Consider the following 6000-nt stretch of genomic DNA (forward strand, 5'->3'; position numbering starts at 1 on the left):
ATTCTGTCACCATTACATGAGAGTGGATTTCTCTCTTAAATACCACTATATTCATCATTTCCTAGTGAATTCCTGTAAATTACACTTTATTTAAGTTTTTTGCTAACATATTCATCAGGGTGTACTCATTTTTGCCTCAACCCATTTGATTTAAATGAGTTATTTTTTGTATCCTAAAAATGGTAAGTGACTTTCACTCTTTTGTTAATAAAAATTAATGTTTAATAAAACTGTTTTGTAAAAAATAAAGCAAATTGGTGTCATATTTACTAACAAATGAAGAAAAATCTTAATTTTCAAAGGGGGTGTACTCATTTATGCTGTGCACTGTATATAACAAGGCATTTTTTGCACTTTCACATGTTTAACATGACTACAAGGTCATAGCAGATTTATTACTATAACAAAAAAAAGGAAAATCACAGAAATGGGCCTATATTTTTCTTCAAGCCTTTAAAATAAACCTTACCATTGTGAATTAATTAGATAGTAATGGTCCATTTGTTTAAATAATTAACAATAAAATATATTCTTAAGCATGTATTAATGTAATGTTCATTTTAACATTTTTAATACATTTATAATTAAAAGTTGTATCTTAATATTAACGGTTATATCAGTAAAAAAGATAAAAGTACTTTAAAAAATGTTGCTTTTTGTTAGTTAATGCATATTTGGCTTACTTCACTTTTGTCCTTCATTTTTTCAATTTAAATAGTATAGACCTTTTGAATGGCGGGGTGAGAACAGTAGGAAAGAATAACTCTTATGTTTGTTCAAATGAAAAAGATCATTGGTAAATTCACTAAAATGTAATCCCATTGTTTCGAATATTATATCCTTTGATTTAGAATTTTACAAAAATACAAAACTTTCCACTTGTGCTGTGTATTTTTGTCTTTTTTGTGCATCTGATCGTATCCTTGTCAGCTGGTTTTTGCCGAAGTCTGCATCTCTGTCGCCGGCGAAGGAGTCAGACATTTGGAGCTTCTCAGTTCTGCTCACTTCGCTGCCCCACAAGCTGCTACAGTTCCCTGGCCAACCCATATGAAGAGGTGGTGCGATACCAGCATCATCCAGAACACACACATCGCTCAATAGCGCTCATGGGTGAGTATGCAACTGTAATTGTAATTTTACAACTTCATACATGTTTTGATGTTGTCCAAAGCACGTCTAAGTGCTCTACACCCTACTTTGCATAAAGGGAGGGGAACAGAAGCTTTCTTTGCATTTAAAGAGACAAACACACACAAAAACAGTGCGTTTTTTATTGCAGTCACAAATGGCTATGTTCAACATCGTATAATGAAAGATCTGTGGTGTATTTTGAGCTGACGCTTTACAGACACATTCTGGGGATACCAGAGACTATTTTAATATTGCTGAAAACACCTATGTTAGGGGGCCTTTAAGCACTGCTATTACTATGAATAGGGGACAGGCCAATGCTTAATAAGGCTTCTCTGCCTTCCAGTTAAAAGGACCAATCATTAAAGACTGATTTTCTGGGGGAGGGGCTATGTACAGAGTCGCATAAGGCAATTCACAACCTGTGCAAATGCGCAGTAGCTGAAAAACGAATTTTGGTAGTGATATCAAGTTGTTTAATTTTGATTTTGCATGTGAATTTAGAGATGTGAAAGTGACATGCTTGTCGAGTATGCAACGCATACCTCTACATTTAACCCATCCCAGTGAGTAGTGCATGTCTTTTTTGAGCTAAAACTTCACATATGTACACAAAAGACACAAAAGATTTATCTTACATCTTAAAAAAGTCTTGTGAGATGTCCCGTTTAAGCACCTATAAATAAATGTGATAGTACTCATAATCCACTTTAAATTGTACCTTTTCAGGTCAGAAAAAAAGAAGCAAATGTAAAGCGTTCAGCCATGACGTCACTGATGGCTTCATGTGATGCGTCTATATACAAACAATTACGATCTGAATCTTATTTTATATTTATTTTTATTATAGAAGAACAAACATGAACAGGGAAACATTTATTATCTCACATATTATGCAATATGATACAATAACAATTATAGAAAAAGTGAAACGTTTACGCCCTCCCTGCCTGCCTACCTACCTACCTACCTACCTACGTATCTATCTGTCTGTCTGTCTGTCTGTCTGTCTGTGTATTTATCTATCTTTCTGTCTGTTTGTTTGTCTTCCTGTCTGTCTACCTACCCATCCATCCATCCATCCATCCAGCCATCCATCCGCTTAGTAACCTACCTAGCTATGTATCTGTGTTTCTATCTGTCTGTCTGTCTGTCTGTCTACCCACCCACCCATCCATCCATCCATCCATCCACTTAGCAACCTACCTAGCTACGTACCTGTCTGTCTGTCTGTCTACCAAGGTTATAATCGTTAACGAAAACGAACGAAAAAACGAAAACTAGGTGGGGAAAAACATTGTCGTTAACTGAAATAAAAATAAAAACGAGGCATTACAAAAAAACGATAACTAACTTAAACTGTAATGTGTGTCTGGCAAAACTAACTAAAATAAAATAAAAATATAGATTAAATGTCCTTAGTTTTCGTCTTTGTTAATGTCTTTCATAGAGCAAATTACATTAAGCTTCAAATTCAAATTCAAATTCCTTTCCACACACACATTCGCGAATTAATGACTCATTTAAGTTGATTCCTTACAGGGTGTTGCAAGTAAATGAGTCTTTTGAGTCGATTCTTTACAAAGCAAACGGGTCAAACTGTTTGAATTGGTTCGCGAATCAGTTTAAATGAATTGTTTAGATCGCTTCAAAAACTGAATCGTCTGATGCGGTTTTGCTCGTGTCTAGAAACACGCAGAACATAAAGACTGTTGGATTACGTGAATATGATTTTACAAATCTTTTAACTAAAAGCTAAGCTTCACACGTGTACCCGCCATTATATACGCGCGACCTTTTCGTCGTCAGAAACATTTAAACGCGCGCAACCTCCAGAAGCACTGTGTACACGTGACTGAATGAAGAAAGTCCATCTATGATTGACGTCTGATTCGCTGTATACTGTACTGTGTATAATGTAAGTGCTTCTCACAACACACACACAGACGTGACATGAGATTCACAACATAAGAAAACATGAGTTTTGTCTAAAATTAGTTGTATTTCATGTAAGTGTACTGTCGATGTCCTCAGACCATAACTGAATGCAAAACTGTGTCAGTTAACTTGTCTGATATTTCAGCTATAAGCTGTATACATCAACCTTAAGACACAAGTTAATTTCATAGAAATGCTTGTCTATTCTGTGTTTGTCTAAAGTATTCTTTAATATGTACTGTTTGTGTATTTTGCAAATTTACACATATATAGCCTACTGTAGGCCTATGTGCCTTTCAAAAGTTTTCAGACAAAACATGCAAAAATCCTCAGTTTGCTGTGGAGTCAAGAAATGTCTAAACATTAAAAGATGAATAGACAAAAGTACAGAACTGTCACCTGTTTTAACATGCACAATATTCCAACTCAATGACACAACACGTTTGTATTTTAATACTATCTAATGTGGCCACGTTGAGACCATTGACTCAGAAGTGTTCAAGTGATGAACTGTGTCCTAATGCATTAATTGTTCACACACATATGTAGTGTCAGTTTGATCCATTTCTTTTGAGTTTTGCGTTTGGGCACAACATACAAGTCAGCATTAAAGGCTGTTTGTCTTTGTTGTTAAAGCATGTATGTCTTGAAACATAATCAAAGGTTAATAAAATGTGACTTCTGTACTTCTGACACACTGATATTCATCTTACCAATTTCTGGTCTCCACAGCAAACTTTTACAGTCCTAATCTTTGTGGTGTGTACTGTATACTGTGTGTGCATGTATATTTTTTTCTCATCATGAGTAACTAGTAACTTGCTACTTGAGTATTTTTTTCTTAAGTTACTTGTACTTTTACTTGAGTAAAGTTTTTGTCTACTCTTTCCACCTCTGGTTATTTGTCATGTTCTTTTCTCAGATTGAGCTCCCTGACAATCTGACAGAAATGTCTTGTTGTGGCCCAAAAATGGGTTGAATACATGCGGTTCATGTATGTCTTCTTTAGTCTGTTGGCTCTTTAAGTTTTTTACTGGCACACATCACATCTTACTGTGGAGTGTTGAACTTTTTGTTGAGTTATTATCACACAATTCTTTTTCTGACCTTTTTTAATTCTTGCCCCTGACAAATAACCCAAATTACGAAAAAGACTAAAACTAACACTAAAACTAATAAAAACTAAACTAAAACTAAGCATTTTCAAATAATAAAAACTAAACTAAACTAGCAAACCCACTTTAAAAACTAATTAAAACTAAACTGAATTTGAAAACAAAAAGTCAAAACGAAATAAAAATAAAAACTAATGAAAAATGCAAAACTATAATAACCTTGCTGTCTACGTATTTGTCTATCTTCTGTCTGTCTGTCTGTCTGTCTACGTATTTGTCTATCTTCTGTCTGTCTGTCTGTCTGTCTGTCTGTCTGTCTGTCTACGTATTTGTCTATCTTCTGTCTGTCTGTCTGTCTACGTATTTGTCTATCTTCTGTCTGTCTGTCTGTCTACGTATTTGTCTATCTTCTGTCTGTCTGTCTGTCTGTCTGTCTGTCTACGTATTTGTCTATCTTCTGTCTGTCTGTCTGTCTGTCTACGTATTTGTCTATCTTCTGTCTGTCTGTCTGTCTGTCTACGTATTTGTCTATCTTCTGTCTGTCTGTCTGTCTGTCTGTCTACGTATTTGTCTATCTTCTGTCGGTCTGTCTGTCTGTCTACGTATTTGTCTATCTTCTGTCTGTCTGTCTGTCTATGTATTTGTCTATCTTCTGTCTGTCTGTCTGTCTACGTATTTGTCTATCTTCTGTCTGTCTGTCTGTCTGTCTACGTATTTGTCTATTTTCTGTCTGTCTGTCTACGTATTTGTCTATCTTCTGTCTGTCTGTCTGTCTACGTATTTGTCTGTCTGTCTGTCTGTCTGTCTGTCTGTCTACGTATTTGTCTGTCTGTCTGTCTGTCTGTCTACGTATTTGTCTGTCTGTCTGTCTGTCTACGTATTTGTCTGTCTGTCTGTCTGTCTACGTATTTGTCTGTCTGTCTGTCTGTCTGTCTAGGTATTTGTCTGTCTGTCTGTCTGTCTGTCTACGTATTTGTCTGTCTGTCTGTCTGTCTGTCTGTCTACGTATTTGTCTGTCTGTCTGTCTGTCTGTCTGTCTACGTATTTGTCTGTCTGTCTGTCTGTCTGTCTGTCTGTCTGTCTACGTATTTGTCTGTTTGTCTTTCTGTCTGTCTACGTATTTGTCTGTCTGTCTGTCTGTCTGTCTGCGTATTTGTCTGTCTGTCTGTCTGTCTGTGTATTTGTCTGTCTGTCTGTCTGTCTGTCTGTCTGTCTGTCTGTCTGTCTGTCTGTCTGTCTACGTATTTTTCTGTCTGTCTGTCTGTCTGTCTACGTATTTGTCTGTCTGTCTGTCTGTCTGTCTACGTATTTGTCTGTCTGTCTGTCTACGTATTTGTCTGTCTGTCTGTCTGTCTACGTATTTGTCTGTCTGTCTGTCTGTCTGTCTGTCTACGTATTTGTCTGTCTGTCTGTCTGTCTACGTATTTGTCTGTCTGTCTGTCTGTCTGTCTGTCTACGTATTTGTCTGTCTGTCTGTCTGTCTGTCTGTCTACGTATTTGTCTGTCTGTCTGTCTGTCTGTCTGTCTGTCTACGTATTTGTCTGTCTGTCTGTCTGTCTGTCTGTCTGTCTGTCTACGTATTTATCTATCTTTCTGTCTGTCTGTCTGTCTATCCGTATATCTATGTTTCTGTCTGTCTATCTGCCTAGCTACCTGTGAGGATTTTGACAAAGAACGAACCCAAATGCAGACTGAACTAAAATAATAATTTATTGACAACAAACAGGGAAAACAAAAGCCCACGAGGGGGCAAAACAAGACAGGATAACGTAACACTAAACTAACATTAAACTAAACATGAACCAACAATAAAGTA

The sequence above is a fragment of the Misgurnus anguillicaudatus genome, chromosome 22 (genome assembly GCF_027580225.2).
Source record: "Misgurnus anguillicaudatus chromosome 22, ASM2758022v2, whole genome shotgun sequence".
Lineage (NCBI taxonomy): Eukaryota > Metazoa > Chordata > Actinopteri > Cypriniformes > Cobitidae > Misgurnus > Misgurnus anguillicaudatus.